The sequence below is a fragment of the Oryctolagus cuniculus genome, chromosome 10 (assembly GCF_964237555.1).
Source record: "Oryctolagus cuniculus chromosome 10, mOryCun1.1, whole genome shotgun sequence".
NCBI lineage: Eukaryota > Metazoa > Chordata > Mammalia > Lagomorpha > Leporidae > Oryctolagus > Oryctolagus cuniculus.
This window is the reverse complement of record NC_091441.1, coordinates 52,243,008-52,264,451: the sequence shown is the minus strand read 5'-3', so window position 1 is coordinate 52,264,451 and position 21,444 is coordinate 52,243,008. Positions and strand designations below refer to the sequence as shown.

The following is a 21,444-nucleotide window of genomic DNA, read 5'->3' as shown; positions in this document are numbered from 1 at the left end:
AATTTTAAGTTGGCTTCTATAGGTATTTTACTAGCTTCTTTTAGTCAATTTTAAGTTGTTATTTAAATTAACACTACTGTTTTTTGGAAAATTGTCTTAGAATTTAAATTTATAGAATCAAGGACATTTTCAAGACTATGATGAGAAGCCTGCCATTTTGTCATTCCTTTCACCTCGTTATTCCTATTCCCTCTCTTATATTTATATTTTGTCCTTTTCTCTTTTTCTTTTGGAAGTCTCTTCTTCGGACCATCACAATGTTTTTACTGCTCTTTATTTTTCTTCTAAAGAGTTAAACTTCCATAATTTGCTGAAACTTGAATTTAAAAAAAAGATTTATTTATTTATTTATTTATTTGAAAGGCAGAGTTATAGACAGAGGGAGGGAGAGACGCACACACAGATGTCTTCCATCTGCTGGTTTACTCCCCAAGTGGCTGCAACAGCCAGAGCTTGGCCGATCCAAAGCAGGAGCCAGCTTCCTTATCTCCCATGTAGGTGCAGGGGCCCAGGGACTTAGGCCATCTTCCACTGCTTTCCCAGGAGCATTAGCATGGAGCTGGATCAGAAGTGGAGCAGCTGGGACTTGAACTGGCGCCCATGTGGGATGCCAGTGCCACAGGCAGAGGCTTAACCTACAAATTTAGCCACAGCTGAAACTTGAATTTTAATGGTTAGAAAAAAAAGAGGGAAACCAATTTTAAGTGCAACTTCCCAAATACAAAAGGAGAACTTACACAGTGTGCAAGAACACAGCTACCTGCCCTGTGTTATTATCCCCATGTCTGAATTTACTGTTCCAGGAAACTCTTGCCCAGGAAGACAAACTGTAAATAGTGTTGCTGTTTGCTTCAGATGCTTCCCCTAGAATTTTTTTCCCCCAAACTAAAAACTGATAGCCTGCTCAATTAGCCCTTATTAGAATAAGCATGCCATTTTGGGGGTGTTTATCAAAGAAATATGTACTCAATATTGTCCTAGAAACCCTTGTGTGTTAGCCTCTCATCACTAATGGAAAACCTGGATCAGGCTACTTTATAAAGAAAAGAGGTTCATTTTGGCTCATGGGTTTGAGGGCCTAGGGGACAAGTCTGGGGATGGACTCCTTACTGGAAGAGTCCTACAGTGGGGCAGAGCACCACACAGCCAGAGACATGTGTACATGGCTCTGTTTGTATGGTCTCTCTCTTCCTATATAGCCACCAGGATTCAATCACAGGGGTCCACCCTAAGGATCTTTTTTTTTTTTTTTTGACAGGCAGAGTTAAGACAGTGAGAGAGAGAGACAGAGAGAGAGAGAGAGAGAGAGAGAGAGAGAGAAAGGTCTTCTTTCCGTTGGTTCACCCCCCAAATGGCTGCTATGGTCAGCGCGCTGCGCCAATCTAAAGCCAGAAGCCAGGTGCTTCCTCCTGGTCTCCCATGCAGGTGCAGGGCCCAAGCACTTGGGCCATCCTCCACTGTCTTCCAGGGCCACAGCAGAGAGCTGGACTGGAAAAGGAGCAACCGGGACAGAACTGGCACCCTGACCAGGACTAGAACCTGGGGTGTCAGCGCCGCAGGCAGAGGATTAGCTTAGTGAGCTGCTGCGCCAGCCCGCCCTAAAGATCTTATCTAATGCTGATCACTTCCCAGGGGCCCCATAGTAGGACTAAGTTTCCTTCCTCTTACTACCTCCCCATGGGGATTAAATTTCAACACAGAAGGCCTTGGTGGACGCTGAAACAGTAACCGTACCCTTGCACCTTCCTTTGCTGTGTCCAGCAATCCCATGTCACCAAGCCTACCCAACTGCAGCTGAAACCATCTCCCTCCCCTTCCCAACCTCCTATACCCCTCTAACCTCTGAGACCCCATCTGTGTGTCATTTCTGTCCTTCTTGCTTAGAGAGGCTACTAGGGCTCAGCTTTGGCTTGTCACAGTTTATTCTGTTTTTTTTTTTTTTTTTTTTTTTTTTTTTTTCCAGGAAGTCTTCAGTTCATTAGTTAGTAATAACCAACATTGAGAGGGTACCTAGCCCTGCCCTATCTTTCATGGGGAGCCATGATAACTGGTGTTACCAAGGGGTTCTCAGTCTAGTGGGTAAGAAGGATATTAAAAATATATATGTTAAGGTTGAATTAAATAAATGCTAAAATAAATGCATAAGCAACTCATCCTGATGGAACTCAAAGAGGGATCTGCCAACACTTTGTCGGGGAAGTGAAAACAGGGTTTAGGGTGCTGTGAAAGCTAGCAGGAATCATTATGGAGCTTACACCTAGTGGTGAATTTCTTCTATTGCTTAAATAGATAGCTTCTGGAGATGTCTATGCTCACCAATGAGAAACAAGACAAGAAAATCCAAAATTCAAGCAATTTTGGATACTGTGGTGATGAGTTATAAATCTTCAGTGAAGAAACAGGATTCGAGCATTTTTGCACATGCTTGTGTGTGTGTGTGTGTGTGTGTGTAAACGAGGAGGCAGACCTGCCTACCTGCCAGAGCCCTCCTACTTTTTCTCCTGCCTGTCAACCCTCTTCCTGACCATCTGGTGGAATCTAAGTCATGGGACAGACCACCGTGATCAGTCACCCATGCTTCCTATAACCTCCTGCAACACTGGAAAAACACACCCAAACACTTGTTTAAACAAAGCTTACTGAAACTGAACTCTGATGGTGCTGTTAGATTTTTTTTTCATGGGGCTTGATTGCTGAGGTGGATGGTATAGCTGGTGATGTCCCCAATAGAGTTTGGTAAATATAAAGCATATTAAACAAAGTGAGAGCTTTTTATTTCCTGGCAACTGCATCGATTTTCTTTTAGGAAAGCATGGATTTTGTCTGTGCAGCTGACAGTTATTGCCAATGGTAGGTTGCAGCCTTTCATTTTCAGAAGATGATCCCAACCTGAGAATGCCATAAATGGAAGCTACTGTCATTATAAAGAAATATCCTGGCCACATTCTAATTATAATTTTAAAATTAAAAAAAACTAAGTATATTACTAATAACTCTATTTTCACATTTTGACATGAAAAATATCAATAAAATTTCAAGATCTTGCAGCGATTCTGCTTAACTGTGCCGAGAAGCAGTCCAAGTATGTGGAGAAACAGCAGGTGCTGGCAATAAAGTTCATTCTGCTCTTTGTCAAGACAACAAGGTTCAAAGAGCTCCATAAAATGACCAAAAGTTGATCAGGCCCCACTAATCCTATCAGGCAATGTAGGAGCAACCTTCTATCTCATTAGCTCTGTTTATATCATATTGTGTTGGCATTCATTTTCACTAATAAGATACAAAAATGTAATGATGTATAAGTGTTTTTTAATGTCATGTAAGTGAAAACAGGTGGGTAATTTACCACGGGTTCCATGCAGATTGGAGCTGGCATTTCACAAAGAGAAGACTGAGTCTTTTTTTTTTTTTTTTTGGTAACTTTTTTTTAAAACCTGGGTCAGATTTCAGTAACCTTGGTTTTCAAAATCACTTAGTCAAGTCCACGTGAGACATCGCACCACCAATCTGTGGACCCAAAGCAAAAATCAAAAGGGTGATTTACTGGGTCAAAATGCCCCAACATACATCAAGCATGTTTATGAAGTTAGCCTGCACTCAGAAAAGAAGCAAAGGGGGAGAATGGTCTAAACGAGGTATCATGGGTATTAAAAGAAGTCTGTATTCACATTGCCAACCCCCGATGAGAGCATTTGCCCTGACTCCGTGCCTGGCTGCTGAGCTAATGGGCAATCCTTGAGGCGTAAGCCAAGAGTGTTACTTTATAAAAGTCACCATGCACATTGGGTGGCATTGATTAGTCCCAGCTTTTTCCAGGAAGTTTGACAGTTTTAGGATACCTTCATATCTTTCCATAAGAGATCAAGTTACTTTCTCGCTGCTGCCAATCTCATTAAGATATAAATAATCTGGATTAATTTCATCTTCACCAATATTAGCTGAGCTATGAAATCTAGAAAATCCAGGTGTTTTTGTGCCTTTTTCCTAGGATGAGTGTTAACAGATTCTCCTGTGACTATTTGCTGATGAAAGGTTATAATCTATTTAATAAGATCTCAAGAAATAAAGAGCTAATTTGGTAGGTGAAAGTGAGATTCTTCTTTCTACCCCAAATGTTTGCAGAAATGGCACTTTTCTTGAACTTTTTATTTTTTGCATTTCCTATTTTCCAATTTTAATATAGAAATAGAAGAAAAATGTTCCCCAGCAGGCACATTGCTGCAGTCTTGCTCAGTGTCTCATGTTGCTGTCAGCCTGTGATTCTACATTCCAGAATGCCCTGCGGGAGAACAAAATTGTGTCCAGACGCAGCCATGGGAATGGAATTTCCCATACCTTGAGAGTGACCTCCAATTTGACCTTAAAATTAAAAACTTGTTTGTGAACTCCTGAGAGAGAAAAAAGTATATAACAGTAGCTGGTGTTTAAAAATATAATTGGCAAGCATAGTATAGAAACAACACATGAGTCAATCATGGGCTCCCTTAGATCCCGACAACTCACAGCCCAGATTTCCTGTGTTTTGCTGCCCATGAATGGACAAACCACCAGTGTAAACATCCAGGAGGGAAAAGAACTATTCCTTTCTAATCCCAATTTGCAGTGGTAACTTTTCCCATGTGTTTGTTTAAGGACTGGCATGGCACACTCATTCAGTCACAGTCTGAGAATTTTTCATCAAGCTCATTTGTGCTTAGCAGTGCACATCTTTGGCACCAGAGATAGGCTTGGGTCTTAATGCGATCATTTGCCAGCTGTATGACCTCAGTTTCCTGGTCTGTAAAATGGTGATAAATGGTGGTACATACCTGAAACCATTGTTTTGAGGAGAAAAGGATATGTACTAGCAGCTGCATCTCACTAATATTCTATGTTTTCAATTTTTCTTCTTATGGAAATTGCTGGATTTCTATCCCTTATGATGAAGAGAGTTTGGAGATGGCTGCATTCATTTCTGCCCTAGGAGAAAATGATAAACATCACCATGTGTGACTAGTGCTGTCAATATATATTGTGTTCCACTGACTACAAGTGTATTTACCTTATATTATTTAATTCTTGCAATAATATTTTTATCATCTTTGAATGGTTATTATTGCCAGCATTGTTCAGATGACATATTACTTGCTACCTCTGTTTAAATATTGTGATATAAGATCCAAACATTGTAACTGACTTGTTCAAGATCAGATACTATCAGTGTGACTGGACAGTCCTAACGTAGGAGGCCCTTTAATTTTTCTTTTTAGAAATTCTAAATTGATTCTCTAGCACTAATCATCAAACCAAAGACTTGTGCCTTGCAGAGTCTATAGCATGATGATCAACCAAGAAAGCATTACCATTTAGTATCAGTATTTTGTTGCTGTTTGTTCCTTCCCAGTTCTTATAAGCTTTAATGATTTTAAAGATGATTTGCTAGACATTGTGTTTATTTTTTGCTGTTGTTTGCTTACTCCTTTTACCTAAATAAAGTACTGTGGGTGGACTCAACACTTTGCAATTTGACATAATATCACATCAGCAATAGGGCTGGTTGTCTTGGGTTGTCTAAGTTGCAAAAAAATTTTGTTTTTTGCATCCCAGTTGATTTACATAAGGGTTTCTAAAAGGTTGCAAGAGACATTTTTATATGTTTTTCATGCTGCTCAATAACTGCTTTGACCTGCTGCTGTAGAGCGGCGTTTCCCTAACATCCTATGTAATTGAGGGCAGGGTATGTGTCTGGAACTCTGCAAGAAACCAGGAAGCATATTTTCTTCTCTAAATGACACACCATGGTTTCCTCCACAAAGTGCTAGAAATCTAGCAGACGTGAAATGTCCTCCAGACATGTGCAAGAACAATGCAAGAAAAAAACATAATTAAATGTTGTGTTATTTTAGAACCTTCAGACACTACAGGAGTTGGAGGAGATGGCGGTGGCTCCGGGAGCCAGGCAGGAAGGAAGGAAGCTTCTGCTGGCTTCACCTGCCCTGTTCACTCAGAGTCCAGGGAGGGAACTCCCTATTGTGCTAAGGGAACCCTTAGGAAAGTCTCCAAGGGACTTTCAGGGTCTGCATCACAGATATGGAACAAATATTTCTTCTTACAGACAGAGTAAAGCTCTTGAGGTGGCTGTCTTCCTTCCTGAGGCACACCTGCTTTTCTGTACCAAAGGAGAAAGACCCACATAAGAATATCCCTTCCTGGATGAAGTCAAGATGGCGGAACAGGGAAGGAGCTTACTCTCTAGTCTAGGGAAAGATAGTTAAAAAGAAGTGGAGAAAATGCATTCTCAGGGCAGAGTTAGGGAGAAAATGGCAGAGGAAACTCCATGCAAGTTAAAGGGACACTGTGGACCTGTGTGGAGGGTGTGGATGCGCACAACTCTGGACCCCAGCAGCTGAGAGCCCCAGCCCCAGCATTGGGGTAAGGTGACACCAGACTACAGCAGCTCAAGCCACTGGTGATAAAGCTTTAGGAATAGCTCAGAGGGAGTCCAGCTTGGAGCCCCATAGGGGACTGTATACCTGACAAAGTAGAGGGAAAAAAAGGAGGCACATTTCTCTCTCTCTGACCACCCAGCACCAGCGTCCTGTAACTAGCCGAGAAAAGGCAGGCACCATTATGGACATACATAACAGCTGCACCAGCTCATGTCTGTGCACCCAGCAACCAGCCAAGAAGAAATGCCTGAGTTTGACTGGGGGAGTTGACAGGAGACTGAGAGCTTGTGACTGTGTGAGCCTCGTGTGCTGGGATTGTGCAAACACTGTGGCTATGTGGGAGGGTGCAGGGTGTGGCTGGGACTGTGGACAGTCACTGTGGATGGCTCCACACACTCAGGGCTCCCTGATTCCCTGCTAAGGGTGATTGTTGCAGGGTCTGTTCATACTAAGGATTGCATGGATCCTTTGTGTGGTTCTTGTGGCAGTGTGGCTGAAAATTGTACCTATTGGGGGTAGCACCCAGGCATTTGTCTCCTTTGAGGAGAGGAGGTGAGCATGATACTATGCCAACAGAGCAGAACAAACCTCTCCTCTGATAAAAAAGAGAGAGATTTATCATGGCCACTTGGATGTCACCTTAGATAATCCCCTCACACTGAAGAACTGAACAGAGCTTCTAGACCACATCCAGCATGTGACTCTGTGCATTCACTGAAAGAGCAGACATTCCACTAAGCCACAGAGAATAGTTCAAAGCTAAAAGCCATCATAGGGGGAAAAACAACAAGTATCACCAATAATGCCTCACAATAAACAAAGCAGCAATTCAAGAAACAAGAATAAAGAAGACAACATGATGCCCCCAAAAGAACACAACACTTCAATACTAGAGTGTGAAGACGAAGAGATTGACAAAATGCCAGAAACGGAATTCAAAAAGTTGATCATAGGATTGCTTAGAAGTAACCAGATGCAAATTCATGAAAAAAGGAAATCCATACATGACATAAAAGAAAAAATTTCCCACGAAATTGAGATTATAAATAGAAATTCAAACAAAATATTAGAAATGAAGAATTCAATAGAACAAATAAAAAATACAGTAGAAAGCCTTAAGAACAGCCTGAGTGAGGGAAAAGAAAGAATATTCAAGTTAGAATACAAATCTCTGGAAATTTTAAGTTAAGATCAAAAAAGAAAAAGAAGAAGAAGAAATAAGAAAACTAAAAACAGTGTCAGAGATTTATGGAATAATATCAAATGACCCAACATACAGATCTTAGGAGTTTCTGATGATATGGAAAGAGATAAAGGATTAGAAGGCCTGTTTAGTGAAATAATTACAGAAAATTTCCCCAATTTGGAGAACAAAAGGGCCATCCAAGAACAGGAAGCACATAGAACTCCTAACAGATGTGACCAGAACAGGTCTTCACCATGACACATTGTAGTCAAACTCTCCACAGTAAAATATAAAAAAAGATGCTAAAATTTACAGGAGAGAAATTCCGGATTCCTTTGAGAGGATCTCCAATTAGATTTGCAGCTGACTTCTTATCAGTAACCCGACAGGCTAAGAGAGAATGATGAGATATATTCCAAGTCTTCAGAGAAAAAAAATGCCAAACCAAAATACTGTACCCCACAAAGCTCAAATTTGTGAATGAAAGTGAAATAAAGACCTTCTATAACAAACAGAAGTTGAAAGAATTTGTCACCACTTGTCCAGTCTTACAAAAGATGCTTAAGGTTGTGCAACACAGAGAAACACAGAAACATGTTTTTCTAGGTCTTTGTGGTTATCTAGGCCCATAGTGATCATCACTATGAAAGAAAGTGAAGGCAGAAAATCTCCCAGTAAAAGTACAATGAAAATCCAAGGTATTTGGATTTCCTCTTTTGTAAAATGTCTGTTGAGGTCCTGGGCCCATCTCTTAAGTGGGTTGTTTGTTTTGATGTTGTGGAGTTTCTTGATTTCTTTGTAGATTCTGGTGATCAACCCTTTATCAGTTGCATAGTTTGCAAATATATTTTCCCATTCTGTTGGCTGTCTCTTCACTTTCCTGACTGTTTCTTTTGCAGTACAGAAACTTCTCAATTTGATGCAATCCCAAATGTTAATTTTGGCTTTGACTGCCTGTGCTTCTGGGGTGTTTTCCAAGAAGTCATTGCCGGTACCTATATCTTGCAGGGTTTTTCCAATGCTCTCTAATAATTTGATGGTGTTAATTGACACTTTAGACCAAATGGACCTGGTGGATATCTACAGAACTTTTCATCCTACAGAGGCAGAATACACATTCTTCTCACCAGTGCATGGAACTTTCTCTAGGATAGACCACATGTTGGCCATAAAGTAAGTCTCAGCAAATTCAAAAAAGTTGAAATCATACCTTACATTTTCTCTGACCACAGTGGAATGAAGCTGCAAATCAACAACTCAAGAATCTCTAAACATATATAAACACATGGAGAATGAACAACATGCTCTTGAATGAACAGTGGGTCATAGAAGAAATCAAAAGTGAAATAAAAAATTTTTGGAAACAAATAAGTCAGCAAAACAACATATCAAAACTAATGGGATACAGCAAAAACAATGTTAAGAGGAAAACTTTTAACAAAAACAATGTTAAGAGGAAAACTTATAACAATAGGTGCCCACATCAAGAAACTGGAAAGGCACCAAATAAATGAGCTATCAATGCATTTCAAGGACCTAGAAAAACAATAGCAAAGAAAAACCAAAGCTAGTAGGAGAAAATAAGCAATTAAAATTAGAGAAGAAAAAAACATAATTGAAACAATAAAAAAAAGAATACAAAAGATAAGTGAAATGAAAAGCTGGTTTAAAAAAAAAATTGATACATCATTGATCCAACTAACCAAAAAAAAGGAGAGGGAGAAGACCCAAATCAATAACCTTACAGATGAAAAGGCAAATGTAAAAACAGACACTACAGAAGTAAAAAGAATCATCAGAAATTACTGCAAAGAGCTGTTTGCTAACAAACTGGGAAAGCTAGAAGAAATGGATAGATTCCTGGACATGCACAACCTACCTAAAGTGAGCCATGAAGACATAGAAAACCTAAACAGACCTATAACCAAGGTGGATATTGATTCAGTAATAAAGATCCTCCCAGCAAGGAAAAGCCAAGGACCGGATAGGTTCACTGATGAATTCTACCAGACATTTAAAGAAGAAGTAACTCCAATTCTTCTCAAAATATTGACACCAATTGAAAGGGAGGGAATCCTCCCAAACTCCTTCTGTGAAGCCAGTATCACCTTAATTCCTAAACCTGAAAAAGATATAACAGAGAAACAGAGCTATAGACCAATCATCAACAAAGTACTAGCCAATTGAATCGAACAACACATCAGAAAGATCATCCACCCAGACCAAGTGGGATTTACCTTTGGAATGCAGGAATAGTTCAACATTCGTAAATCAATGTGACATATCACATTAAGAAAGTGAAGAACAAAAACATTATGACTATCTCAGTAGATGCAGGGACAGCATTTGATAAAATAAAACACCTGTTCATGACGAAAACTTAAGCAAATTGGGTATAAAAGGAACCTTCCTCAACACAATCAAGGCAATTTATGACAAACCCATGGCCAACATCCTGGTGAATGGGGAAATGTTGGAAGCAGTCCTACTGAGATACTGAGATCCAGAACCAGACAAGGATGCCCACTCTCACCATTGCTATTCTGTACAGCCCTGGAAGTGTTAGCCAGAGCCATTAGGCAAGAAAAGGAAATCAAAGGGATATAAATTGGGAGGGAGAAAGCCAAACTATTCCTATTTGCACATTACATGATTCTATGTATAGGGGATCCAAAAGACTCCACCAAGAGACCACTGAAACTCACAGAAGTTTGTAAAGTGGCAGTATATAAAATCAACACACAAAAATCAATAATCATTGTACACACAGGCAATACCACAGCTGAAAAAGAATTTCTAAGATCAATCTCATTCACAATAGCTACAAAAAATCAAATACCTTGGAGTAAGTTTAGCTGAGGATGTCAAAGATCTCTATGATGAGAATTACAAAACATTTTTTAAAAGGAATAGAAGAAGATACCAAAAAATGGAAAAATCTTCCATGTTTATGGATTGGAAGAACCAATATCATCAAAATGTCCATACTGCCAAAAGCAATTTACAGATTCAATGTGATAACAATCAAAGTAACAAGGACATTCTTCTCAGATATAGAAAAATGATGCTGAAAATCATATTTAAATACAGGAGACCCCAAATAGCTAAATAAATCTTATATGACAAAAACAAAGCCAGAGACATCACAATACCAGATTTCAAGACAGATTTCAACTGATAAAGGATTGATATTCAGAATATATAAAAAAATTAAGAAACGCAACAACAACAAAACACACAATCCATTTCAGAAATGGGCAAAGGACTTGAACAGGCCTTTTTCAAGAGAAAAAATTAAAATGGCCAACAGACACATGAAAAAATGCTCAGGATCACTAACCTTCAGGGAAATGCAAATTAAAACCACAATGAGGTTTCACCTCACCCCCACTAGAATGGCTTTCATACAGAAATTAACAAACAACAAATGCTGGCAAGGAAATGGGAACAAAGATACCCTAATCCACTGTTCGTTGGAATGTAAATAGGTAAAGTCCCTGTGGATACCTCAGAAATATGAATATAGACCTACCATATAACCCAGCCATCCAACTCCTCAGAATTTACCCAAGGGAAATGAAATCAACATATGAAAGAGTTATCTATACCCACATTTATTGCAGCTCAATTACACAGTAGGTGAGATATGGAATCAACATAAATGCTCATGAACTGAAGACTGGATAAAGAAATTATGGGGTACATACACCATGGAATACTGCGCAGTGTTAAAAAAATGAAATCCTGTCTTTTGTAAAAAGTGGGTGAAATGTAAAAAATCATATTTAGTGAAATAAGCCAGTCCGAAAATATCAAGTACCATGTGTTCTCTCTGATCTATAACTAATAGAGCACCTAAAAGATAATCTATAGAAGTGACATTAATACTCAGGATGCAATGACTTTGAACAGGCCTTGTCTCGACTGTTGAGGAACAGTTTTTTTTTTTCATACTATTTGTTGAACTCTTTACTTAGTAGAGAGTTAATGGTATGAGTATAAAGTTAATTTAAAATAGATCTTAGTAAAAAATAAGAATAGGAATAGGAGAGGGAGGAGGAAGAGGAGTGGGATGGATCACTATGTTCCTAATGTTGTGTTTATGAAAAGCAAGAAATTTGTATTCCTTAAATAAAAGGTTTATGGGAAAAAATGATATCTCTCTCTCTCTCTCTCTGTAACTCTTTAAAATAAATAAATAAATGTTCTTTAAAAAAGAAAAAAAAAAGTACATCCTTTCCTGCAGCCTGTTATTCTTTTTCTTTTTCCTTTGTGACTTTCTCAAAAGAATATGGTAGTGAGATTTTATCATCAGGGGAGATTGTAATTAAATTTCATAACATCCCAGAATCTTGCCCTTAAGAGATAATATCCAGAAAAAGTCCTCTCCCACCCTTTTTGGCTGCAATGTGTTAGCAATACCAGTGCAGAAACTCATCTCTTACACCAAGGCAGCCTTTGATGATCCATTCTCACCAAGCAAGATTGCTCAAGTCCAGAGACCAGTGGACATTCCCGCATTCAGGCAGAGGGTTTAAAGCCATAGGTTACTACCTGGCTAGGACTTGGCAGATGCAATTGATAAGAAACACTGGGACATGTGATTGATCGACTCGTTTCTTGTTGTACTGAAATTTCTATCTTATTGGGATTAAAGGAATCTATGCATTGTGTAATCCAGAGATGCCAGACACTAAGACAGATGAATATTTAATCCTATCCTGCCAGCCAAGCTGATGGGCCAGGTTGCATACCATCACTGGTGTGTCAATCCCTTACATGCTCAATCAGGATGACTTTCTTACAAAAGTTAAATTAATAACCCAGGCACTAAGGAGGTTGAATACTGAGCAAAATTATGGAAAAGGAAGTAAATAAAAGTCCAAGGACACCTATTCATGAGATCCTAGAAGATGTCATATTTCTTATCTGTCCTTAAAATAAATCTCTTTTTCTTAAACAAGCCGATTGGCATCAAAAGCATCCTTGAGGGGCTGGCACTGTGGGGTAACCAGTTAAGTCACTGCCTACAGCACTGGCACATCATATGTGCACTGTTGGATCCCTGGCTGCTCTGTTTCTGGTCCAGTTCCCTGCTAATGCACATGGGAAAGCAGCAGAGGGGCTTTTACTGTGAACTTATCTAGTCAGCTGTATCACTTTCTATAAAAATGGATTTGTGATACGTATGAGGGTATTCCAAAAAGTTCATGGAAATGGAATTGAGGTGAGATTATTTTGGTTAAAAAAACATTTGAAATTCATTCATATGAGTTGTTGTCAAAAAAGTTTGCATCATATTTCTTAGTTCCCATATTGCTCGATACTAAGGCTATTTCCAATTTTTTTCACTATAAAAGAGATCCTAAAATACCATTCTTGTAACACTATAAAAGTATTTGTGTATACCTCTTGCTATTCCACAGAATAATCTCTTAGAGGGAAATACATGTCTCATCAGATCAAAGGTAAGCTTTAAGTCATTTCTAAATATAAAAGCAAAGGAGGAAAGTATTTAACAGATTACAATAGACTTACATGGATTCATTCTTTAAAATTTTTTCTAAATAAAATCAAGAGACTGAGAGATATTTAAAGGTAGATTGAGGTAAAAATGGAAAACTAGACCCTTTGCCTACAGCTATGGACATGCCTTACTGTCAGCTACAAATTGGATCAGAAGGTGGAAGAGTGGGTCATTGCTGCTCTATTTGCTATGTGAGGTAGAAAGGAATGAAGGCATTTGTTTTGGTCAAGTTCCAAAGATAGCAGCAAATATGGAAACGAAGTGTGAAAATATAAATAAGAATATTAGAAATTAGAAACTAGAAGATTGATGTGGCTCTATCCTCAGAGGCCTTTTCTGGGGTTTGGACTCCCTCCCTATAACCAACAGGCTTGACTTCAACTCACCATAGAATCCAGCTCCAAAAACACAAGAGACTACAGAGATGATCAAGTGCATCTTTAAAAATCCCTCAATCTCTTCATTTTATTTAGGTAAGAAATTTTTAAAGGATGCATGCCATTTAAGCCTATTAAGAAGCTTATTTGCTGTAACATAACACACAAAAACACATTGGTGAATTATCAAGCTGACAGTGCACTTAGTAATGAGTGAGGATTAATGTCTTTGCCGAAATGTGATTCATGAATAAAAGCTGGTACAAAATTAAACTCTAGGCAGTCACAATCATTTGTAATCTTTAAAACGAAGGCTATGCTGGGTTGTGAATTATTTTTGCTTGGGACTAAGGTAAGGGTTATAGAAATCTGACATGAGAAGAGTTAGTCTTGTCTGCCCTCAGGGCCATCCTTAAAGTTTATCAACCAGTTGGGCTGCCAGGACTAGCAGCTGTTGGCTCTGCTTCTGGCCTTTCAGCCAGACCAACACAACATCCTAGAAGTCAGCAATGAGTGTCCCAGATTGGCTGAACCTAGGCCTTTCTTCTTCATTGCCAGCATCTCTCTCTAATACCACCTTCAAGAGAATTTTGTCCTTTCCCAAAGATGTTGAAAATCCTAATTCCCCATGCTTGTAAGGCTGACCTCATTTGGCAACATGGTTTTTGCAGATGATCCAGTCAACCTGGGATTGTCAGGGTGGGCTGTAATCCAGTGTGACCCTGTTCTTACAAGTTGCAGGAAATTGGGACACCAACACAGGGACAACACCCTGTGAGCATGAAGTTAAGAGTCTGAGGTGACTCATCTGCAAACCAAGGAAGACTAAAAGATGGCCACAAATCCACCAGAAGCTAGGAGAGGCCTGGAATGGGTTCTCCTCTCTGATCTTCAGAAGGAGCAACTTTTGCCAACACCTTGATCTTGAACTTCCAGTTTCCAGTGTTGTAAGATGAGAAATCGCTGTTATTTAAGCCCCTCAGTTGAACCTGGTTATGGCAGCTCTAGTAAACTAAGAGTGATGCTTCCTAACACTGCACCTGACTTTGTCCTTTGCACTCAGTGTCTCCGAATTTTAACCCCTACTTCTCCTAAAGGATTTTTGCTTTGGAACTACCATTTCACTGTCCTGGTCCTGGCTTCCAGAAATCCACTATTGGCCTAGCTATTGGACCCTTAAACTTGGGGCCCCATTGTCATGCCCCAACAGTGTATTTGTGCATAAGGAGGCAGGAAAAAAGAAGTTGGGGAATGAGCAGGCATAGTTCTAAGTATTGGAAACTCTGATGTGAACAATATAGAAAAATTCTATTTGTGCTTTGTGGAGTTTGTTATCATGGGGAGAAAGAGACATTACATTAGATACACAAACAAGTCTAAAAAACATTTAGATCAGCAGTTGGCCAAGTTTTCTCTTTAAAGAGACAAAAAGTAAGTATCTTCGGTGTTGTATGACTATCATTATTCAAATCTGCCATTGTATTGCCAAATCAGTCTCAGACAATACAAACAGGTGTGACTGTGTTCCAATAAAACTTCATTTAGAAAGATAGGCAACAGGTTGTATAGGTCTATAGGCTGTCGTTTGACATTTCTTTTTTAGAATGTGATAAATTCGATGCAGAAAAGAAAGTGGGGTAAACTGTAACTGAGAGGAAGAATACTTGGGTTGTTGGTATAGGCTCCAATAAGGAACAGACTTTTGCATAAGAAGTAGAAAGCCATGGTCTAGAGCATTCTAAGGAAATGGATCAACTGGTGTAAAAATCTTAAAGAAAAAACAGGTTTAGAATATTCTAGAAAAGGGAAGAAAACCAGTGTAACTGGGGAGAACAACTGCAAAACCAGTGAGAAAAGGAAATAGAGTCAAGTTAAGTCACCTGGGTTTTATTTTTTTTTAAAGATTATTTATTTGAAAGAGTCACACAGAGAGAAGGAGAAGCAGAGGCAGAGAGAGGGAGAGGGAGAGGGAGGGGGAGAGGGAGAGAGAGAGAGAGAGAGAGAGAGAGGTCTTCCATCCCCTGGTTCACTCCCCAGATGGCTGCAATGGCCGGAGCTGTGCCAATCCGCCAATCCGAAGCCAGGAGCCAGGAGCTTCTTCCAGGTCTCTCACATGGGTGCAGGGGCCCAAGGACTTGGGTCATCTTCTACTGCTTTCCTGGGCCAGAGCAGAGAGCTGGATGGGAAGTGGAGCAGCTGGGACTCAAACCAGTGCCCATATGGGATACTGACACTGCAGGCAGTGGCTTTACCTGCTACGCCACAGCGCCAGCACCCCCTGGGTTTTATTTTACATGTAACAGGAAGCCATTGGGGGATCCTACATGAAACAGTCACATAATCTCATTTATGTTTTTGAAAGCCCATTTTGGTTGCTGTGTGAAGAATAAATAATGGGTGATCAGAGATGACCACAGAGACCCGGTTAGTGTTCTGACAGAATTCTCCATGACAGCTCCAGCTTTTGCTGCTACTTTAAAATGAAAAAAATCAGCGATCTTTCTCAGGACCCCATAGTTTCAGTGAGGGCTCCTACATCACGTCCATCAGGAACCAAGTGTGAATAACTTGAGTTAAAAGGGAATTTATTGGAACGGAATGGAAGCAGGAATTTAAAAACTAGCCTGGGAAGGACAGAGATCTTAGAAGCAGAAATTTCTTCCTAGTTGTGAAAGGACCCCAGAAGAGAGAATGAACTTCAAATTAAAAACAAACGAACAAAAAGAAAGTAAAAAATCCTTGTGTCACCCTGCTCAACGCTGCTTTGAGTCCAGCCAACTGAGATTGTGCCACACAAGCTCAGTAGTGGTGAGGGGATAGCATTCCCCTTAACAGCCTTAGCAAGAGCCCACATGGTGAGGGAGACGTAATGATCCCAAGAAGGATTGGGTGTTGCTACCTCCTGGGTGAACGGACACTGGGTGCCCCAAATACCACAATGCTCTTCGAGATGCTTTTTTCCCTGTGTTATATTTCTACCAATAGGAAAACCTCTTTTCTTCCTCCAATTGTTCTCCTATGATTAGGTTTAGTTCCCTAGAAAGAAGACCTTGTGGCCAGTGCTGTGGTACACTGGGTAAAGCCACTGCCTTCAGTGCCGGCATCCCATATAGGCTCCAGTCCTGGCTTCTCCACTCCCAATCCAGCTCTCTGCCATGGCCTGGGAAAGCAGTGGAAGATGTCCCAAGTCCTTGGGCCCCTGCACCCACATGGAAAATTCAAAAGAAGCTCCAGGCTCCTAGCTTTGGATCGGCACACCTCCTGCTGTTGCGGCCATTTGGGGAGTGAACCAGTGGATGGAAGACCTCTCTCCCTCTTTGCCTCTGCCTCTCTGTAGGTCTGCCTTTAAAATAAATAATAATAAATAAGTCTTTTTTCTTTTTTAAAGAAGACCTTGATTGGGCTAGAAAAGCATGTCCTGCGTATCCACTCCCACACGAAACCCCACCGAGAGGCCAATTCCCCTGACAGTGCTGCTTCCAGAGCAGAGCTGGAAGTCTGTTTCTTTGGACATGAAGCTGCTCACGAACCCACCCAGCCATATACAAGTGAATCGGGGCCTTCAGGCTGGGCAAACAGACCAGTCTGGCTTACTGCTTCCCCATACAGAAAACCTGCTCTTCCTAGCCTCTGGGATTTGGTCTCATGTTTGTCCCGCCACTCACAGCTTATTCAAGTATTTTTAAAGCTGTTTGTCATGTACTACTGTGCACAAGGTACTCTGCTAAGCACAGCTAATCACTCTGGTACTTCAGTGCAGTGCTTTTCCAACTTTAATGTGCATACTATCACCTGGGAATCTTCTTCAGAGGAAGATACTCTGTTCCCTGTGTCACGCAAGAGGCCTGGTGATCTGCATTTCTCCCAGGCTCTCAGGTTTTGCTGATGCTTCAAATCTGCCAGCCATTGCTTGGCGTAGCAATCCTTTAAAGTACAGGTACCTTTATTCAATAATAATAGCTCTCATTTGTAGAAGGTTTTGAATTTGAATAAGTGCTTTTAAAACATTATTTTATTGAACTTTTAAAACAATTATATGAGTCAGCATAGTAGAATATATTCTATCTATTGAAAAAATCTTTTATATCTCCTTCTCCACACCACTCACACTCATTCACACACACACACACACACACACATTTGTATATGCGTAGGGTCTCTGAACCATATTAAAATAAATTTCAGACATCATGACATTTTACCCCTAAAGACTCCAGCAAGTCTCTCTTGAGGAAAAGATACTCTCCTACTGAATCTCAATGCTCTTGTCATACATGAGAAATTTAACATGGACACTCTAATATCTAAAATATAGCCTGTATCCAAAGATTCCTCATTGCCCCCAAAATGCCCTTTACAGACTCAGGATCCAACCTAGGATCACATATTGCATTTGGCCAATATGTGCTTTAGTCTTCCAGTTTTTAATTTTTTATGGTAACGTCATTTTTGAAGAGCTCAGGAAAGCTGTCCTACAACCTGGATCTGTTTGAGCATTCCCCCATGACAAGACACAGGTTAAACTTTCCTGACAGGAGTAGTATGTAGATGTGCTGTATAGCTCCCCTTTATTGTGTTAGAGGACTCTTAACACCAGTTGATTTCATAATTGATCATGTGAAGTTTTAATCATTCGATAAAAATGATGGCGGTTAGACTTCTTGGTTGTGGCAATACATTTTCTCCTTTGTGATTAATAAATAATATGTTGGATGATACTTTGAGACTTTGAGATATTTTTCTCCAGCCAATTTCAAATATTTTTAAAACTTTTTATTTTAAAATAATTATGGATACACAAAAATTGGCAAAATTTGTGCAGGGAGGTCCTGTACTCTTCCCCAATGTTAATGTCTTGCATAGCCATAGCACTCTAAAAAACCCAGGAACTCGACACTGGCACCATCCACAGAACTCACTCATATTTCATTGGGTCTTATAAGCACTCATTTGCATGCTTTTGGCTCTGTGTAACTTTACCAAATGTGTGGCTCCATGTAACCCTTACCACAGTCGAGAGCCAGAGGGTTGTCACCACAGCCGTCCTCATACTCCTCCTTTGGAGCCTCAACCACCATCCCCAGCCACCCCCGGCCTGTGGTGTATTCTCCATCTCTGTAATTTCGTTGTTTCCAGAACACTTATGTATTTGGAATCAACAGGATGGAATCTTTTGAGACTTTTTTTTTTTTTCATTCAGCACAACTCCCTTGGGATTGGTCCAAGTTGTGTGCATCAGTAGTTTATTGCTGTTTATGATGGACAATATTCCACAGTAAACATGCTCCACTACATACTGCTTTTTTTTTTTTTTTGACAGAGTTAGACAGTGAGAGAGAGAGACAGAGAGAAAGGTCTTCCTTTGCCGTTGGTTCACCCCACAATGGCTGCCACGACTGGCACGCTGCGCCAATCCGAAGCCAGGAACCAAGTGCTTCCTCCTGGTCTCCCATGCGGGTGCAGGGCCAAGCACTTGGGCCGTCCTCCACTGCCTTCCGGGGCCACAGCAGAGAGCTGGACTGGAAGAGGAGCAATCGGGACAGAATCCGGCACCCCAACCGGGACTAGAACCTGGTGTGCTGGCGCTGTAGGCAGAGGATTAGCCAAGTGAGCTTTTAAACATGCGTTGATAATCTTTGCCCGAGGCCATTGATATCATGGAATTTGTAGAATGAAGGTCTGTTTACTGAATCATTCTCTCACTACTCCATTTGAGGATGAATCTTGTAAATCTGTGAAGCTCTAAATCTTGAACTCAATCTCAGGACTCCCACTACAAATTTTCTACTTTGTCCAGTCCACCACATATACTAAGCATGGAGTATGTACCTTCCTTCTCTGGGTGCAAGAAACAGAAAAATGAAATCAAAGTGGCAGAAATATTGGTTTCAAATTTTCCCAATATGAAACTCTGAAGAGTTTACCAGAAGAGAAAACTATAAATTAAAATTCCTCTGAATACTGACATAAATCATGAAACAAAATTTTAGCATTCAATCCAGCAACATATCAAAAGGATAATGTGTTATGACCAAGCATCTTTTAAGTCAGTAATGCTAAGTTAGCTTACAAACTGAAAATCAATCAATGTAATTTAACATCTTAGCAGATTAAAAATTAAAAATAATATTTCCATCCCTTTAGATGCTGAAAAATCATTTTTAAAAATTAAATATCCATTTATGATGCAAACTTTCAGAAAACTAGGAATAGAAGGAAACTTCCTTAACAACATCAGCAAAAACAAAAACTTCTTTAACAACCATCAAAAAAAACTACCAGAAAGCCTACAGCTGGGTTCAAATTCAATGGTAAAAGACTAAATGCTTTCTCCCTTAGACAGGGAGCAAGACAAGATATACATTCATATAATTTCTTTCCTTTTTTTTTTTTTTTTTTTTGACAGGCAGAGTGGACAGTGAGAGAGAGAGAGAGACAGAGAGAAAGGTCTTCCTTTGCCATTGGTTCACCCTCCAATGGCTGCCGCTGCCAGCACGCTGCAGCCAGCGCATCACGCTGATCTGAAGCCAGGAGCCAGGTGCGTCTCCTGGTCTCCCATGGGGTGCAGAGCCCAAGCACTTGGGCCATCCTCCACTGTACTCCTGAGCCACAGCAGAGAGCTGGCCTGGAAGAGGGGCAACCAGGACAGAATCCGTCGCCCCAACCGGGACTAGAACCCCAGGGTGCCGGCGCCACAGGTGGAGGATTAGCCTATTGAGCTGCAGTGCTGGCCCACATTCATATAATTTCTACTAAGCTTTGTGCTAACTTTCCAATGCAGATTAGAAAGATGTAAAATACACTTTCCATGAACTTAATATGAATATTATATATAAGAACATATAAATACATTCAAAACTGAGGAATGCTTCAAAGCTGAAATTGTGGATTTATAATCTTCAGAAACTAAGATATTTGAAATCATGAAATTTACGAGTCTGAAAAAGAAGGCAAGGCTTATATGATCACCTTTTCCAGATAAGGAAACAGTCTCATATTTATTATGTGATTTGTTTGCTGTTTTTGTGGCTGAAAGTATTCCATAGTGAGAGTATTTCATAGTGTATACACATACATGTGGGGGGGGGGAGAGTGTGGGTGTATAGCAGATATATATATATCTACTTTTTAACTCTACTTTATACACTACTTTTTAACATGCATTGACAAAATCTCATAACACAGACACTCTTATTCCTTGATGATATATGTATAGTATGTATCATCTATATATACAATGAATTGTAAAGGACCTGATGAGTTCCATCTTATCACAAAGTTAAGTGAGCATTTACTTGCCTTTTGTAGCCCACTCAACCCCTTTTAAAAGCCATAAGCAGGAAGTACTGAAGACCTTCAATATTCATCATTCATAGGTACCTTCTTATTCACATGGAAAAATACAAGTATACAAACATTAACCATATCCACACAGTCTTCAAAAGGATAAGTAATTAGACAGATATGAGTATCAACTGGCTGATAGCAACAAGAGAGATGAGTGTGTGTAAATAACTGAATAATGAAATAGAATTCAGAAGCACGTGAAAGATAGAGGATAGGCAATGTGACCAAAAGAACCCAGAATCTCCATGATTCTTAATCACCTATTATTTTGTCATTTGATAGTTAAATTTGCAGCCTTAAAGTTTCCTTAATTACCATCTTTGGGGGCTACATTTGCAATTACAGATATTAATAAATTCCTTTTGCTAATTATCCAAAAATTAACACAGATTTAAAAATGAACATTACCTTTCTATGACCGAAACAATTACCAGGGCTCAGAAAAAGAACCTACACAAAAGCACCAGCTTAGCAGACAAAAGCATGTCTGCTGTTTCCAGATTGACAAGCAACATTCAGCATGGATTAAAATGCAGGCAAACTGAACACACACGAAGGATGTGACAAATTTTTATGCAA

General features: G+C 39.9%; 1 long non-coding RNA gene across 1 annotated transcript; it reads right to left on the bottom strand.

Annotated features, from left to right (window-relative positions):
- Window positions 1–2,541: 2,541 nt before the first annotated feature.
- LOC138844037 (uncharacterized) lies at window positions 2,542–21,020 on the bottom strand. The gene is made up of 3 exons (XR_011379379.1): window positions 20,818–21,020; window positions 4,809–4,959; window positions 2,542–2,889 (listed from the first exon to the last, which is right to left on the bottom strand). It is a non-coding gene; the product is annotated as an uncharacterized lncRNA (long non-coding RNA).
- Between the last annotated feature and the right edge of the window lie 424 nt (window positions 21,021–21,444).